Genomic DNA, 19,404 nt, shown 5'->3' with positions numbered 1-19,404 from the left:
AAGAACATGATTGTAATTGACCATCTGCTACTTTACTGTGCCACAGTTCATCTAACCATAGTTCGCTTGTTTCCAGCTCTTTCAATATTTGAAAATAATGACATTATGAATATCCTCGTATGAAAATCTTCACTTAGGCTCAGTTTCTAAAGGTTGAATTACTAGGTCAAAGACCATGGACATTTTTGAGGCTTTCAATACATAATGCTGCCTTGTTGTCCGGAACAGTAGCGCCACTTCACCCTACCTCCACCCCCAATGGACAAGTGAGTGCCCATTTCTTGTCAAATTTTATTAGATTTACAGTTTGTGTCTGATGCTTCAAGGTCTCGCTGCTTTGTGCAATCCCATCGCACCACTGCCATCTTGTGTTCTTCCTCTGTGACTTTTCTGGGGAGAGAGGATGTTCTGGTCCTTGGACTATTTGAAATGTGCTTTCTGTATTCCTCTAAAGACTTTTACTGCTGCATGGTTGTTTTTGTGCTTGCTTTGAGGTGATATGGACTTCAGTTTGACCAGGTGGGTAACTCCTACCTGTCCTTCTGGACTCAGCTCAGATCTTGTCTCCTCCGCAAAGCTTCCTCTGACACCCCAGGCTGCTTTAGGAGCCTCCCCTCTGTGCTCTCCTCAGACATTTTCTAAAGCACTTGTCACATTATACTGTGTGTTCAGCTATCTCCTCGTAAGCTATAAACTCCCTGAAGGTAGGGACATGTCTTTTTATTTTTTTTTTATTTCTTCCCTTCCTCCTTTCCTTCCTTCCTTCTTTCCTCCCTCCCTCCCTCCTTTCTTTCTCTCTCTCCTTCCTTCCTTCCTTCCTTCCTTCCTTCCTTCCTTCCTTCCTTCCTTCCTTCCTTCCTTCCTTCCTTTCTTTCTTTCTTTCTTTCTTTCTTTCTTTCTTTCTTTCTTTCTGTTTAGTGCCTGCTACTGTATATGGCAGACATGGATATTCAATAGACGCTGAATAATACTTTATTAAAAATTTCTTTTAGGTTCATCTCTATTTCTATATCCTGTATTTCATCCTATCCCCCTAAATATTTACTATGTTTTTATGATTATATAAGCATCTACTAGTTCTATTTATTTTATTTCATCTTATTTTTCCAGTGTTGTAGTGAGATATAATTGATAATTAAGTTCGCGAACTCATCCTAGAAAAAGTGCTACATACTTCATTGCTGAATATCAAAATCACTACAGTCACCTTCAAAGTACTCCCCTTGGGAAGCTATGCAATGATGCCAGGGCCTAGTCCACCCTTCAAAGCAATTTTGAAACTCTTTCTGGAATGGCCATCAGAGCTGTAGTGATATTACTATTGATGTCCTGAATGTCATCAAATGCCTTCCTTTCAATATTTCCTTTATCTTTGGGTAAAGAAAGAAGTCACTGGGGGCCAGATCAGGTGAGTAGGAAGAGTGTTGCAATAGAGTTATTTGTTTACTGACTAAAAACTCCTTCACAGACAGTGCCGTGTGAGCTGGTGCATTGTCATGATGCAAGAGCCATGAATTATTGGCAAAAAGTTCAGGTTGTCTAACTTCTCATGCAGCCTTTTCAGCACTTCCAAATAGTAAACTTGGTTAACTGTTTGTCCAGTTGGCACAAATTCATAATGAATAATACCTCTGATATCAAAAAAGTTTAGCAACATCGTTGCAACAAGTTTGCAAACTTAATTGTCAGATCTTAAAGATCCAGAAGTGGCATTGCCAGACCATATGGTGGTTCTATTTTTAATTTTTTGAGGAACCTCCATACTGTTTTCCATAGTGGCTGCACCAATTTACCTTTCTACCAACAGTGCACGAGGGTTTCCTTTTTTTCCATATCCTCAGGATAACAAAATAGGGCTTCATCACTACCTTGAAAGCTCATTCCAATTCTTACTGTGGGTAAGTATTATCTCTATGAAGAGAAAGGGAGGCAGGCTAGCAGTTAGCATGAAGCGTAATTAAGCAACCTAATATAGATCTGAGATCCTAGGGCTAGATTTGGAAGCAGGAAGTGATATGGGTATGGCTTCACCTGTACCTTGGAGGAAGTCCTCACCTGAGCTTGATTTGGGGAAAGAAGAGGATTATAGTATCCACATTGATACTCTTTCCCACTTCAGAGGCATCTTAGGGCCTCAACTAGAAGCTGCATCCCTCTAATTTGCTGCTTATATGGCAGAATGGGCCACCAGCAGGCCTGTGACAGCCATTTAGACTCTCACTCACTCCTGGTGTTTCAAGGCTGCAGTGTGGGTGAGATAGAACCCAATGTTTGGGTGTTAGGGGATGGTCTCACACTTGCTTCCTTTAAGGCAAACAGGGAAATATTGTGACTGCTTATCCCCAGGCACACTTTTTTCCTCTTAGTCTAGAGCTGGGCACCTCTGGAGGAGAACCTCTGTGTTTACTCCAGTGTCTCTAAATCCTCTCATTTTTCTCATGAGCCATGATATGCAAAAGGTTATGAAACACTGCCCTAGCCAAACCTCTTGTAGGGAGAGAGGATTAACTATAAATATGGATATGTCTCTGCCTGGGAAACTTCCCATTACCTCTTCCTACGACTTATTAGCAGGGGCAGATGGATCCAGTCAAGTTTACTCAGCAGCACCTCCACAGGTTTGAGAGAGTAATGGCTCTCAATTCTGTTAGAACAGTGATTCCTAAAGACTAATGTGATAAGAACCTTCCAGCAGCCACATTAAAACAATTTCCTGGCCCTTCTGCTAGAGATTGTAATTCAGTAGGTTGGAGTGGAGCTCATAAATGTGCATTTTGAAGAGCTCCTCACTGATGCAGTACTGATGGTCTGAAGACCCTACTTTGAAATTACTATCAAAAAAGATGGAAATAAAGCAGGGGAAGGAGGAAGGGAGAAACTGAACAACTGGAGTCCCTAGGGTGTCCATTTGCATATGAGAGCCTTTATTTTTTGGTGTGTGTGTGGGCAACCTATAAAAATGCCCAACTTTTACCCTCTAGACACCTAAAGATTGTTTTGGATTTGCCTGTTCTGTTTCTTATTCTCCCCTACACAATGAGGGGAGTAGATCCTTAGAGTTTAAAGGGGCGGAAAATGGGGGTCGGGGGATGGAGAGAGCTGAAGAGAGGAGAGGAAAGGTGAGAGGAAGGAAGGACAGGCGCAGCTCTGAGGCCTGAAGGAAGTGGATGGGAGAAGAAAGAGACTTTCTTTGAGTTCCATGGCCCTCAGGGTATTAGTGGATGACCTGAGGCAGCCCAAAGGTATTTGAGAAATGGAAGAAAGATCTCTAATTATTTTAACATTACTTTTTGATGGTTGGATATTTTGTCTTAGGGTGTGACACTGCTCAGAGACTCTGGTCTTTGGCTTCATTAGGGTTACGTTGGCATGGCAGTTTTGATTCATCATGTGTGGGAGACTGGGGGCCTGGGGGAGCCCCACTTGGGTCCCTCATCCTCATTAAGACCCTTTCTGCTTCTCACTGAGCCAACTGTCGCAATGGTTCCCTATGGTTCCCTGCCTTGAGGTCCTCCTTCTTCCAACCCCTCAACCCCCAGTCTAATTAGCCGAAACCAGGACTCTGATAACAATAGCTGCCCTTCAGTGGCTCTGCTACAGAGTTCTTGTGTTAGAACCCAAGACTCCCTAGTGTGAGAACAGGGCTCTCATTCCCCCTCTAAGACTCTTTAATGGGGGAATGTTACAGGTTCCACTGATTATGGATTTTAACCAAAAATACATTGCAAGGCATTCAAGGCTTTATACTTCTTGTTTCAACCTATGCTTCTAGTGTTGTTTCTAGCCACATGTACCTCATAACTCCTGAGGATGGAAAATGGGCCACAGGTTAAACCTGACAAGCTCTGGAGACTGAAAATAATCACAAAAGATGGTGTGAACATAAAAAATTTCATAACTAAGTGGGCCATGGCGGGAAGTCACATCTTTAGTTTCCTTCATGAAGTTAATCTGTGCCTCGAAGTGGGCGTCTATTATCTTTTTGCACCTACAATGACATCCTTGGGATGTCAGTAATTCCTTTTTCTGGACCAGAGCAGGAAAGTACAGAATCCCTCATTATTATTCTTGTCCCTTGATTAACATCTCTATGTGAATTATTAACTATCCTGTACCCACCTATATGAAAGAAGTACCTGTCTCTCCAATTTACTTTTATCCAATCCCAGAGATTCCCCCACTTTGTTTTCTTCCACCCCCTTAATCTATCACCAATGGATTTCATGTAACCCTCCTCCTTTGATTCTATGTCTAACATAAGCTGCAAACCACCATTTAGCAGAGCATTTTCTCAATCTGTTGAGATTTTGCTTCCTGTCAATTGTTGTCAGTTTGACTCAAATAAACTTTTACAAGTTTTCTCTTAGGCTGGATATTTTTCATCGACACTCCACACCTTTGTTCCTTGGACATTTATGGAATCTCCTAACTCCATGCCTTTGCACGTGCAATTTCTGTCACTTGGAAAGCTCTCCTTACCATCTCTGCCTAATAAGATCAACTCATGCTTCAAGGCTGAGCTCAAATGCCCCCCCTTTTAGGAAATTCCTATAGTCAACTCTACCCATCCCTCCCACCATTGACCTTAATTTGTACTTTTCTATGCTACAAACTCTGCTTATATTGTAGTTGTCTATGCTCTTGTCTTAGCTGCCCTCCCTAGACCTATGCTGTCTAACATGGTAGCCAGTAGCCACAAGTGGCTATTGAAATTAATTAAAATTAAATAAAATGTAAAATTCAGCTCATTTTCACTAGCCACATTTTAAGTGCTCAATAGCCCATGTAGCTTGTGGTTAATGTATTGGACAGCACAGCTAGTGGTCATTTCCCCCATCGCAGAAAGTTCGATCGGGCAATGCTGGAATCATATGTCGTTCATTCCCTCTTATGCTTATTGAATAAAAATTTGTCACATTGAATCAATTAGAATTTTATTGGTTGTTTTGTCTTGATTTCTCACCCAGCACTGGAGCTTTATATTTTCAGCTTTTAAAAAGGCATATGGTACTACCTGTTCCTTGCTCTCTTTTTTTGAAGATATGCTGTGTTCTGTTGAGGTGAGGCCCCATCTCCTCTTTCTGCGGGTTGCCTTTATTACAGGGCCTGAGAGTTGTTCGGTGCACCATCTTCTCCTAAGGTATGTCCCATGTCGCTTCTAGTGGCCTAATCCTTGAACAGCATTCCTTAGTAAGGAGGCCCCTGCCTTTGGGGAAAGAAAAGAGGCCTCAGGGTTAGACTGCCACCCTGGAGAGGCTGCCTGTCCTACACAGGCCCGCATGCCTGCAGGAGGCAAAACACAGGGGACACAAGGACACCATGACAGTGAGCAATGGCATTTTGAGGGATCCTTTCTCATTAACTTCTTGCAAAATCAATTTGTCTGTCTATGTAGAAGAGACTTCTGGGAAGGAATCATAAAGCCAGAGTGACCACGAGAGGGCACCAGCGTACCTTAAACAGCCTTTGCCTTCAAAAACCTCAGGAAGGTTTCCCTGCATTGCAAGGGCAGGACGGAACGAATACACATCAGTTCGGAAAGGAATAAAGAAAAATTCATCATATTGTTGTGTCTAACTGGAAGGCCTGCTTACCATATATTTATGCATCCAGGATACCTTAAATACAGGAATCACAAGAACGTTAGACAATAATAGGCAGACAAGGGATTAGATTGAAAATACTTCAAATAAGGATGTGAATAGGTCAGTAGACTTTAAAACAGAATAAACCTCACTTTGAAACAAGGTAGCTATGGAAACATTACCAAAATCATTCTGCTACTTCATGGCTGCCGTGGTTTCTGCAGCCAGGAAATGCTGTCAAGGGAGTACAGAATATTATTTTCTTATAAATAATACAACACAGGATCCTATATGGAAAGTTGCAAGAAATTAGATTTCAGAGGTAGAGATGTTTCAACAAAAATACTCAACCACTTTAATTTGGTTTCTGGTAACTTAGTTTTGGGTTTGCAGTTGTTAAGTTTTTCTCTATTTCTGTTTTCTGTTGCAGAAAGGGAGTCGGTGAGAGATTTATTTCCATATCTCTGGATATATTATATATACCCATATGCACATTTAACATGGTTGATAGAAGTCACCTGTTCATCCCTGATATGACTCAGGTGAGGGCGGATGACCTATATTTAGTACTTAGACAAGGGATTTGTTTTCTCTTAGGGGATATGGCTAAGGCCACAGGGTTCTGCAACTGACTCTTGGAGACCCTAGACCAATCACCCATGCTCTTGAGCTTCCCAACAAACCCCAATGAGCACAAACATGACCCTTCCCTGACCATATTTATCAGGTAGGTGGAGGTGTGGGTAAACAAATGATGTAAGAGATAAGTATTTGGTTAGGAGGGTAAATGTGGTACCTGCCCTGGAGATATGGTAAATGTCATGCTGGTGGACTAAGGGTGGCCCATCAATATCCTGAGTGAAACTTGTCCTAGGAAAAGAGATCTTAGGTTCCTCCTTGTGCAGAGAAGTGGATCTAACACTTGATATGCATCAGAATCACCTAGAGTGCTTATTGAAACACGTGTTGCTGCGCTCCACCCCAGAGTTTCTGATCTGGTGAGTCTGGAGTGGGGCCAAAGAATTTGCTAACAAATTACTGGGGATGTTGATGCTGCTGGTTCAGCACCATGCTTTGAGAACCACAGCTCTAGAACATTATAAGAGGTTTAGGTGAAATTAAAACAATGTAGGTATGATATAGATTTAGTTCTGTACCTGAAACAGAAATCTAACAGAGGGCTTATTACTTTAAAAAGTTGTAATTCAGGGGTGTCCTGATGGCTCAGTTGGTTAGAGCTTGAGCTCTCAACAACAAAGTTGCTAGTTCAATTCCCACATGGGATGGTGGGCTGTGCCCCCTGCAACTAGAGTGAAGATGGTGACTGGACTTAGAGCTGAGTTGTGTCCGCCATGACTAGATTGAAGGACAACAACTTGGAGCTGATGAGCCCTGGAGAAACACGCTGTTCCCCAATATTCCCCAATAAAAATTTTTAAAAAGTTACAATTCAGACATCATACAATTACCCATTTAAAGTGTATAATTCAATGGTTTTTAGTATGTTCACAAAGTTCTGCAACTCTGTTGGACGACTTTCATCACTCCAAAAGAAACTCTATTCCCCCCAATTCCTCCAGCCTTAGGAAACCATTAATCACTTTCTGTCTCTATAGATTTGTCTATTCTGGACATCTCATATAAACAGAATCATATAATGTGTGGTCTTTTGTGACTGGCTTCTTTCACTTGGCATAATGTTTTCAAAGTTTATCCGTGTTGTAGCATGTACCAGTAAGTACTTCATTCCTTTATATTGCCTAATAATGTTATATTTCATTGTATGTGTATATACCACATTTTACTTCTCTGTTCATCAGTTGATGGACATTTGGGTTGTTTCCAGTTTGGGGCTGTTATGAATACTGCTGCTATGAACGTTCATGTGCAAATTTTGTGTGGCTATATGATTTCATCTTTTTTTTTGGGGTGTATACCTAGGAATAGAATTTGCTGGGTTATATGATAACTCTATATTTAGCATTTTGAGGAATGGCCAGCTTGTTTTCCAAAGTGGCTGAAATTTTACATTTTATAATCTCATCAGCAGTGAGGGTCCAGTGCCTCCACATTCTCACCAACCTTTGTCTTTTGGTTTTAGCCATTCTTGTGGGCCTTAAGCAGTATCTCGTGTTGTTTAGATTTGTATTTCCCTGATGGCTAATGATGTTGAGCCTCTTTTTCATATGCTTATTTAGTATTTGTATATCTTTTTTTTAAAGAAATGTCTCTTCTGATCCTTAGAACATTTTTAAATTGGGTTATTAGTCTTTTTATGGTTGAGTTCTAATACAGTCATTTGCCACTTGATGGGGATATGCTCTGAAAAATGCATTGTTAGGTGATTTCATCATCGTGCAATTTCATCACAGAGTGCACTTACACAAACCTAGATGGTATAGCCTACTACTGTAATTGTATGTGCTACACTTTTATATGATTGGCAGTGCAATAGGTTTGTTTACACCAGCATCACAACAAACGTGTGTAGTGTGTTGCAATATGAAGGTAATACTGCTAAGAAGTCACTAGATGATAGGAAATTTTCAGCTCCATTGTAATCTTATGGGACAACCATTGTATATGTGGTCCATTGTTGATTGAAATGTTGTTATGTGGTACATGACTGTAGTTCTTTATATTCTAGCTATAAGTCCTTTATCAGGGATATGACTTGAAAACATTTCATGTGGGTTGTCTTTTCACTTTCTTGATGGTCTCTGTTGAGGAAGAATTTTTAATTTTGATGAAGTCCAATTTATTCATTTTTTCTTTTATTATTATTCTTTTGGTATTGTAGCTAAGAAACCATTGCTTAAACCAATGTCATGAAGACTTACTTCTATGTTTTCTTCTAAGAGTTTATTTATTTATTTATTTATTTATTTATTTATTTATTTATTTGATAAATGTATTTATTGGGAAATGATTATCACAATAAGTTTAGTTAACATTCATAATCTCAGATAGTTACAATTTTTTTCTTGTGATAATTTTAAATCTACTCTCTTAGCAGCTTTCACATATACAAGAAAGTATTGTTTAGTCACCATGCTGTACATAACATCCCCAGAACTTTCTATCCTTTTTTATTTTTTTTACCATTTTCAAAAAAATATTTAATGATGTAAAGGACCCCTTCAATGTAATTTTTTTAAAATTAAAGTTTATTGGGGTGACAATTGTTAGCAAAGTCACACAGATTTCAGGTGTACAATTCTGTATCACATCATCTAAAAATCACATTTTGTGTTCACCACCCAGAGTCAGTTCTCCTTCCATCACCATATATTTGATCCCTTTTACCCTCATCTACCACCCCCTCCCCCTTTACCCTCTGGTAACCACTAAACTATTATCTGTGTCTATGAGTTTTTGTTTCTCGTTTGTTTGTCTTGTTCTTTTGTTGTTTTTGGTTCATATACCACATATCAGTGAAATCATACGGTTCTCTGCTTTTTCTGTCTGACTTATTTCACTTAGCATTATAATCTCAAGATCCATCCATGTTGTCACAAATGGTCCTATTGCATCTTTTCTTACCGCTGAATAGTATTCCATTATGTATATATACCACAACTTCTTTGTCCATTCATCTATCAAAGGAAGAACTTTTTATCTTATAACTGGAAGTTCGTATCTTTTTTCAATGTTCCCAACAGAGGGTTAATATGTTAGAGATTTCTTTTTTTAAAGTTTTTAAAGATAATTTTTTATTTTTCAATTACAGTTGACATACAATATTATCTTAGTTTCAAGTATGCAACATAGTGATTAGACATTTATATAACTTACAAGGTGATCACCTGATAAATCTAGTCCCCATATGACACCATATATAGTGATTACAATATTTAAAAAAAAAGCTGTGTGTGTGGGGTATAGTTTTAGCTCTTATGTTTCTGTCTATGATTAATTTGGAGTTAATTTTTGTGTGTGGTGTAAAGCAGGGGTTCAACTTTATTCTTTGCTTATGGATATCCAGTTGTTACCCATTACTTTTCAAAAATGGTAAATTAAAAAAAACTAGAGCAACAAAAGAGCCTCCTTTTAATGGGAAGTTTTTGAATATTGATGTGGTATGAACAGTATTTTATTGCTGTGGCTTTGCTCATACCTGATCAAATACATTTATTCATCCAATAAATGTTTATAGAGCATCTGCTTTGTGCTAAACATTCTAAGTTGCAATGATACAGTAATAAATAAAGCAAAGTCCTTGTCTACATGTAGCTTACATGCCAGTGAGGAAGATGAGTATAAGCAAATAAACATATAATATACTACAGTTGTGATACGTGTTATAAAGACAAAACAGAGGAAGAGGGTAGAAGAGATGTGGGGCCTGGAGAAAGAATGCTATTTTATATTGAGTAGGAAAGTCAGGGAATCCCTCTCTAAAGTGGCCACATTTGTTTGGTGACCTGAATTAAGTTAAGGGGCAATATCTGGAAGAAGAGTATTTGAGTCAGAGGGAAGAGTGATACAAAAGTTTTGGGGGCAAGAGTGTGCTTGGGTTCTTTTAAGAAGAGTAAGTAAAGCAATGAGGTTAGAATGTGGCACATGAGGGGAAGATGAGTGGAAAATGATTTTGGAGAGGTGGTCAGTGACCCATTGGAAAATTAGACTTCTCAAGAGTTTTCTGATTTTTTTTGCGTGGCAAAGCATTCTGGCCTGTAATATTTGCATTGGCCTTGAACAAAAGTCAATACCATTTTTCCTTCACCTTGGAATCTAGTATCTGCCTTAAAACGTTTAATAGGCAAATTAAGAATACAGAATACAAATAAGTGTATAAACATAATTCCAAGGTATAGATTTCCTTGAAATAAACAAACACCAAAACAATTCAAAAGAAAAAAGTAATTCCAAAGAAGAAACTTTAGAGTCCTTTTGTTTTCCTATGTGATTTCCATTAATTAAACCTTCCCACTTTCTTTGGTTAAGGTCCCTGGCTGGGTCTGCTGGCTGCCCACCAAAATCTCTCCCCTTCAGTTTAGTAATAGGAAGCAGCTACCCAGCCAGAGACATTTCCCATAATCTCTTGCAGTATTTGAAACCATGTGACCAGTTCTCACCAATGGCATATGAGTGAAAGTAATGTGTACCACTTCTAAACTGTGGCCTTTAACAAGCAGGTGGATCTTCTCTATAGTCTTTCCCTTTTCATTAGCTGGATGCAGAATTTGAAGAGGATGATTGGAGGTCTGGGAGATGGTGTAGCCAAAACTTGGAAAGAGCCTGGATTTCTGAATCACTATGTAAAGAAGAGCTTCCTGCTGACCCAGAAATGCTGGCCTTGGATTATGTGAGCAAATTTATACTTCTTTTGTGTTTGACCTACTATGTTTGTGGGTATTTTGTTACAGTAATTTAGCTTACCATAACTAATGTAAACTCAATTTGGACAGAAAGACAAAAAAGAGACTACTTGGGAAGCTAGATTGAAGGGAGTTAAGGTTGAGAACAATGCTAGATTGGGATCTGAGAGAGAGGCATCAGGACTGAGGAAGTTTGGGATCTCCTGTCTTCTCCTCTCTCATAATATGCCTTATTACATGGGTAAAGAGCTTTCCATATTTGCTGTGCCCTTGGCAGTGAAGGTGAAAGGATGGGTGTGGGTGGTAATGAAAGTGTTGCAATGGTAATGGGTCAGGGGATGATCCCTACAAAGTGCCTTCAGAAACACCTGGACAAGTGGGCAGAGATGGCACCTGACACATGGAGGGTCACTGAGTCCTGAGTATGTCTATCAACTCTGTCTGCCAATGAGATGAGGACTCTATAGGCAGAATCGTATTGGTTGAACAGTATGCTTTAAAAAAACACACAAAAAACTGTAAGACTAAAGATTTTTTTTTATTAAGCACTGTAAGTAGCATTAAAAAATGTTCAAATTCACCTCATTGAAATCTAGCTACCATTAATCAAACTTGGCAGTTATTCATTCTTGCACAATTCATGAGTTGGGGCCAAACTTCCATCAAATTATAGTAAGATGTTAAGATACCGACTTAGCTCTTTAGGGAAGGGAATGAGGAGCTACACCTCATTTCTGATTATTGGTGAGCACACCAGCTGTTAATGGAAAGAGAAATCGTTCGTATGAGGCAGAGAGAATTATGGGCTGATGGCACTGGCTATAGTAGTCACATGGTCACCAGTGAATCTGGGCTCAAACTTTGCTGAGAAAAATAGGTAAAGGCACATTAATTTTGGTGGAGTTAAATAAACAAGAGGTGAGTGAATTTAGGTGAGTGCAGAAAATGGTGCCAGCCAAATAATTTTGTCAAGAGTTTGGTAATGTAAAGATGAGAAATCTGCCTGTCACCTCACTTGTGTTTTCTATCCTTTTGTTTTTTTTTCCTTAGAGATTTTTTGAGACAAAGTTCAAAAAGTTTTTGTCATTTTTTTTTTCCAGCTGGACCAAAAGCAAAAATCTAAGCCAAGATAGGTAGGAAGAGCAAACTGCTACCAGAAGCCGTTAAAATGGTGGGAGTGGTCATCTCTCTTAGAGGAGGCTGGGGTAAATAAAGACAGGGGTAAAAACTGGGAGGGGGGTGAGGATAGATATGGTTGGTCTTCCTTTTCTCCTGGAGTTTTCCTCACAAGCTTTCGTGTGTGTGTGTGTGTTTAATGTACACTTTTTATTTGGAAATAATTTTAAATTCATAGAAAAATTGCAAGAATAAAAATAAATCATAGAACACTCATATATTCTTTCCCCATATTTACCTACTGTTAACATTTTGTTAGATTTACGTTATCATTTCACATGCTTATGTGCTCTCTCTTTAACACATACGCATTCACACATATTTTTTTTCTTAACAATTTGAATGAAGGTTATATGCCTCATGGCCCTTTACCTCTAGATATCTCAGTGTGTGTTTCCTAAAAATAAGGATAACATCTTAACCACAATACAGTTATCAATTTCACTAAATTTAACATTGATACAATACTTTGATCTAATCTACCTTTTAGATTTCAGTTTTTTCAGTTAACCCAATATAATGTCCTTTGTAACATATTTTTCCCTTCCAGTAATGGATCCAGTCCAGGATCAGACATTGCATCTAGTCGTATGTCTTTTTAGTCTCCTTTAATCTGGAACATTTCAATAGCCTTTCTTTGTTTTTTGAGTATATTGGCATTTTTGAAGAATTTCCCTCCCTCCCTTAAAAAAGAAAAGAAAAAAAAAAAAAAGTGTGCTTCATTTTGGTGTTGTCTGATGTTTCCTGATGCTTAGCTTTAGGTTATCCTTCCAGGTATAACCTTCAGATGGCATCACATCTGGAGGCACACTAAGTCCATCTGCCTTTCATTGATGATGCTAATTTTGTTCATTCACCTTTAAGGAGACCCTTTAAAACCATGCAGATATTCTGCTCCTCATCAACATTCTCTTCCAGATTTAGCAGCCATTGATGATTCTTGCTTGAGCCAGTCTTTGCCCTGGTGGTTGCAAAAGGATGATTTTCCAACGCTAGTACTCTCCACATTTACAAGTCAGCATTTGGCATTCTCTGTGAATTTGATTCTGTTTTAAGAGCAACTTGCCTCATAGAACTCAGAAAGAACTAATTCCCGTGATGTACAAATTTGAATTCTATTTTTACACATAAGAATAGGATGTTTTACCCTTATATCTGACAACCTACTAAAATAAGATGTTGTAGAAAAACTTTTCTTAACCTTAGTTTAAAAATATTATCTTCAGAGTTTAAACACTCTGTAGGTAGAGAGAGGATTGTGAGTGAGTTGGAGATCTTTAGCCCTTATTAAACAAAGAAACAAGTAAGAAAACAGTTGACTATCATAGACAGAGGGGCTGGTTGAAGAATGCTTTCTCCTTTGTGTCAAATCACTCCTTTTTACTGGAAAAGGGAAAAAGCTACCGTGTGTGTGTGTGTGTGTGTGTGTGTGTGTGTGTGTGTGTGTGTTCCACACCATGTATGTTATGTGGCTTGAGCCTAATCATATTCTCTTCTTGGCTGTTGGCGAATGGTGTAGAGTAGAAGGTCAGTCTCTCATGCAGAAGAGCAGAGTGTTTGGACAGCAAGGCTGTTAATTAGAATGCTAAGACTGCACCAGGGCACCTTCTCACTGATAAGCTGTGTGAAGGCAGCTACAATTGTGAAAAGCTGGAGAGAAACCATGTGGAATATTTGTTGGTGCCAGATTCTAGTGCCCTGAAGAAAAAAAGAGCCAAATATCAACCCCAAACAGGATTTAAACTCTAAGGAAAAACAGAGGGTGAGTTTTAGTTTAAGCTTTGAGAAAGTGCCAAGATTAGATTAAGCACAGAATGATTACTGTTGAAAGTACTAACAAAGTATATGCACTTCTTTAAATCTTGTTCTAAATGCTGTAATCAGTTTGTATCTATAATAATTTGAGATAAATTGTTATGCTTTGTTAAGTTAATGAAGTATTCTATTTCCATAGAAAAAGCACAGAGGTGTGGAAAAGCATGTTAACTTCTTTCTCCTGTGGGCAGATTTTTGTTTCAATGTACGGTCACAGTCCAAGGCCAGATCTGCTCCAGGAGCAGCCAGCTCAAATTATAGCCATGCTTATTATAGGGAAGAATCCGTGTGTTCAAATGCCAAAACCCATACCTACAAAAAAGGTAGCAAGCAAGTTCTTTGAAAGAATGAGAGACAATGAGAGGGGCCACGAAGGTGCCAGGAGCCCCTGGAGCTAGGATCCTGCCCTGGACATCTGATAGATATATGGGGCTCTGAAGCCAGGGAGTTGGCTTTTGACATAGACATCCATTAAAAAGTTGATGAGGCCTTGGATACACGAACGTCTTTGTCTTGATGCCTCCTATTCACATCGCTGGGCCTATCTGCCATGTTACAACCCCCTTCTGCCATGTTCCTGCTCTGGCTGATGTCACACATTCTAAACTACTAAGGATTGGGGAATATTTTCCCCTTGGTGTTAGAAAAAGGTAAAGGGATTTCCAGAAGAGATGCCTTGGGACCAGTGGATGTAAACTGGAAAGGGTAAAGGCAAAAGCTCTTCCTAATTAAAAAGAAAGATGCTTGGAGGACAGGCAGGGGGGATGAAAGTGTAAGGTGAAAGCATTGGCAACAGTAGTATTGGATTTGAATCACAGCCCACCATTTCAAAGCTGTGTGATCTTGGGTATTAGTTACCGAAATTCTCCAAACGTCAGTTTTGTCATTCTTATGAGAGTTAAAAGTACTTACCTCTTGGTGTTGTGTGGAGGAAATTTAATAATTTATATAAATCTGTTAACACTGTCAGCATTAAATAAAGGGTAGCCAGTGCTAGTAGCTACTATTGTCATGCCTATATCACTGTGTCTGGTATTTAAGCTCCTATGCCTGATATGTAAGCAATCTGCCTCCAGCCTGCTTACTTACCTTGTTCCTTACCATTCCTTCATTCCTTCATTCCTGCAGTATGTGTTCATCATGAGTATGCACCAAGCTCCAGCCAGGCCTGCGCCATTCTTCTCCTTATTCTCACCTTTCTGGCTTCTGAATGACATGCCCCTTCCCATGCTCATTCCCGGAGGTTCAACTGAAGTCCCATTTCTTCCCTGAAGCCCCTTGTAGCTATTTCTGCTCACTTCGGAGCTCTACCTTTTTCTCAACCACTATTGTAATTACTGTTTGTGTCACAGAGTTTAGTGCTAGATTATATAGAGAATTTTCTATGATGATGGAAATATTTTATTGCTGTGTTGTCCGGTACAATAGCCACTAGCCATATGGGGCTATTGAGCATTTTTAATGTGGATAGTGTAATTGAAAAAGTTAATGTTAAATTATATTTAATTTTAATTAATTAAACTTTAAATCTGAATGGCCATCTTGGCTTAAAGTGTCTACCATCTACCTTGACAAAGCTTTGGTGAGAGGTAGTACTTGTGTGTTCCTACTGTCCTCCTAGGGCCAAACCTATCTTATTTTCTCATGGTGTCCCCTTTACACACAGAGAAATCAAGGGATGGACTTAGGGGAAGAGGAGAGGCATGGGGTAATGGGCCGTGCTCAGTAAGAGGGGGTTAGTATGAATTAGACTGAAGTTGGTGAAGGGGACCCAGTCTGATGCTTCCCATCTGTTTATGAGTAATCTTCTAGAATGGGCTGCACTGTTCAGCAGGAATTACAGGAGCTCTGCCCTGGTTGTCTGGCAGTCTTTGCAGCTTCACATGTGAATGAGGTCTCTATTGGGGGCCCTTGACTCACTGGCTGACCCGTGGACCTGACTTTTGCAGGGATCCCTGGAGTCAGAATGGTGGCATCCTACCTAACCTGGCTCAGGCATCTGTTTGACCCTTCCTTTGTAAACTTACCCTTCTTAGAGAATCCTCACCCTGTCACTCAGCCCTAGCTCCTGATTTCAGACTCTTCAGAACTGCCTCGAATTCCTCCCTATCTATCTTGGGTCTGTTCTGTGTTTCTCAGTGGTTCATAAACTATTAGAGATCACAGACACTTGGAGAAGTTGATGAATGTAACGGGCACTCTTCTTAGAAAAAATGCATATGGCCACATTCAAATGCGATTTTGTATACTGTTCCAGCAGGGTCACAGCTGAGGCCTAGGTCTGAGACCCTTAAGAATGCTTTCTTTAATGTGACCTTGGAAGTTCCATATGCTATTCCTTCCTCTCTTAGCACCAGCTCAGCTCTAGCTAATTTTGTACTCATTGGGTAATCTCTTGATGACTGGTTCAGGGCTCTAGTTACCTTAATAACAGGAATAGTCACTCTAAATAGCTATGGGGAGCATTTCAGTCACTATAAATATCTATCCCCATTGGTAGGATAATAGATTGGCATTATGGCTTATAAATCCCCCCACCCCTCACAAAAGAATTTTTAGAGCCTGGATATATCTAGGTGAAATAATAAAATTCATAAAACAGCAGCATTGCGCTCCAGACTCTGGACTGAGAGTACTCTCCCCACTCCCATCCTCATTATTTGCAGTTAATCAGAGGTTTCCAGCTCTGGATCTGTCATATGGTATCATTTATATCCTCAAGTGAACTTTGAATTTGCACTTCTCTAACTCAGTTGGGCTTTCTTCTGGTACGGCCTGATCCTCTATCTCATACACCACAAAAATGTAAAGTTAGAGGATACATTGAGACCATTTCCTGCAGAGGCTCAGGGAAGAAAGTGGCTGGTCTAAGGTCGCACAGCTGGTGGGTGACAAGGCAGGGCTATAACCCAACCAATTTGTATTTCAGTTCAGTCTCTCCATTTCTCTATGCTCTATGGGTGATTAGTCCTTGAATTTTGGATAAAATGACTTAGGAAGTAGAACATGTGTACAGGGAGACCTCATTGTATGCCTTAGATATATTCTTGTGAACTAGATAATAAAGTGAATTTCAGTAAATTATGTATTTTATCATTTCTTTCAAAGGTTAGAGATGTATTCCATCTGTAAAAGCTTTCAGCCTTGGGTAAATACTTTGATATAATAGGAAAAAAAACATGTACTTAGAGAGAAAAGATTTTTCTGATGAAATATTAAAATAGTGTTCAGAATAAACTAACAAATATTAAACTGTGATACAACAACCTTTTTGTCTAGAGGAAGATATCTCCTGTCTATTTCTTTAAATTTAATATGTGTTTTTCTCTATCCACAGGTAAATACTTCCTTTTGAAAAGCTCAAACTTTTATTCTTTCTGATTTATCTTGTGGGATCCCTATTAATTGTTTAACAGCCTGGATTAGCTTGCTGCAATGTTTGCTTAGTATCTGGTGTAAATTCTTTATCATTAAAAGTCAGTTTTCCTGATGGGATTATTAAGATTTATTATCTCTATAATTATGACTTTCTCTGTAGTGGAGTTTCTGTAAGTGAAATAGACTGAAAAGGAAGCAGTTATTTTGGCTTTTACTAGCCATAAGATAGTTTGATGAAAATAACTCTACAAGGGTGTATGAGATAACACAAAGTTTCATTCTTTAGAAAGGAAGTCTGATGTCAGTTTTCTTTCCTCAGTTACTTGCTGTGATCATGTTTCCTCTGGCCAACACCATTCTAGTAACTCCCTTAGCCTAGTCCCATGGTAAGTATGTTTTTGTGCTCTAGATGATTTCAGAAGGAAGGAAGCGCTTAAAAAAATTAGCTGCAGAGACAGTCCTCATGCTTTATATTAATTAATCATTTCAGCCGGCTCCCCCACTAAACTTTTAAGTAGAGCAGCTAATAGGAAGCAAAGGGATGGGTTTGAATTTCATCTCCTTTTGTTTTCTGTGCTCACTCTTTGGAAAAGGGGCTAATGAGCAGTGAAATGGCCAGGCGTGAGATGTCAGAAACGAGGGCCTGCCTGTGGCGCTCGCTGGCTACGAAATCAGCTCCTGAATTATCACCAGGTGCCCCACAGTTTTAGGAAGATATCGGAAATATCCAGGATCCAATGTTGAGAGGCGTAAGGAGAAGAAAAGATGGGGTTCCAGTTGGCATGATGTCCCCTTTGTCCGTTGGATTGGAGCTGTATGTCCAGTGAAAGCTCTTTAGAGAAAGAATTATAGAAGGCCAATGTTGGTTTGCAAAGTACAACAAACCTGTTAGTGTTTACAGTACAGATGTTGACACTGTCTAACCTAATAGCAAGCTGTTACCTACACATCTTTCAGAGGGAAATTAAAAGACTCCTAGATCCACTGAAACCAATTATAATTTAAAATTTTATTTGTAGGGGATGCTCAAGACTTCAGGTAAAAAAATTAAAATTCATAACCCACCTGAAGACGTCTTCCTGCCACGAGCCCCAGGGGTGCTGCCAAGGAGATCCAAATTAAAGACCAGGGCTTGGTTGCAAAGGCAGAGACCTGAAATCAGCTTTCCTCTGACCCAACCCAGCACTGCTTTAATGAAGGAAGGAAAATGTCACTATTGCAACAATATTCAGTAGAAATTAGAAGAAAGAACCAGTTATTCCTTTGGGAAAAAGGACCAAAGACATAGTGTGGGCCTGCCTGAAAAAGTGTCAGTAGCAGCAAGCCGAGGAAGATCAATGTAGAGAGGGCTCTGAGAAGATGCTGTTTTTCTGGACAGCTGCATTCTTCAGGCATAATGAATGGGTCGTGTTTGCCGTTTTCATGTTTGCTCTTTGCCAAAAACTTCACCAGGTCAATCTGAATTCCAGAAGAGATGCATCAGGCGAGCCAGCTGTTCATTCCGAGATTGCTACTGACTGGCTGTGTGACCTTAGAGAAGTCACTTTCCTGCTCTGAGCATTAGTGTCCTAGGATTATTAGTGTCCTAGGAAGAGAAAGGGTCTCTCCCAGCTCTAAAAAGAATCAATCCTGCTGTAATAATACTTTGGATTCAGAAAATGTCTCCTCCTCTAACCCCCACATTTGGAAAATGCTGTCAGTCTTTAAAACCCCTCTGTAACACACAGGTATTCGTTTCCTCTTACTGCAGGTGGAGTTAGGGGGAGTTAGTGAAGTTAAGAGGCAGGCACAAGGTGATCTTGTCACCTTTCAGGGGAGAATGGAGAACTGTGCTCTTGACTTTAACCCAGAACTGGAGCCATTCAGGCCAGAAATTGCATGGAAAATTTTAAAAAGCCCGATGGAATTTGATGTTTGGTGTTTTCTTTAGTTAACTGCATCAGCTCAGCTCAGGCATAGGTCTTCCTATTTTCTCACCAGGCCTCTCCACCTTTTTATTCTTTGGCCACAGTTCATCAACAGTAGCTATAGCCAAAGATACCAGGATGGGAATGATGCCATCTTTTGCTACATCTGTGAGGTGGAAGATGTGGGGTGAGGCCCAACCTATGGTGGGGATAACTCATGCC

General features: G+C 39.6%; 1 long non-coding RNA gene across 9 annotated transcripts in view; it reads left to right on the top strand.

Annotated features, from left to right (window-relative positions):
- LOC109456036 (uncharacterized) overlaps positions 1-19,404 on the top strand; it is a 114,015-nt gene that overhangs the window by 39,892 nt on the left and 54,719 nt on the right. For 6 of the 9 annotated variants that reach the window (XR_012489674.1, XR_012489673.1, XR_012489677.1 and 3 more), the window contains one exon: positions 10,741-10,893. The exons of 1 other annotated variant lie outside the window; for it this stretch is intronic. This is a non-coding gene — a long non-coding RNA (uncharacterized LOC109456036). The remainder of the gene's footprint in view (positions 1-10,740; positions 10,894-19,404) is intronic. 2 more of the 9 variants (XR_012489671.1, XR_012489672.1) reach the window with 1 other exon arrangement.

Source organism: Rhinolophus sinicus, linkage group LG10, assembly GCF_036562045.2.
Source record: "Rhinolophus sinicus isolate RSC01 linkage group LG10, ASM3656204v1, whole genome shotgun sequence".
NCBI classification, from domain to species: Eukaryota; Metazoa; Chordata; class Mammalia; order Chiroptera; family Rhinolophidae; genus Rhinolophus; species Rhinolophus sinicus.
Note: the sequence above shows the minus strand (reverse complement) of the source record. Positions and strands in the feature narration are given on the sequence as shown.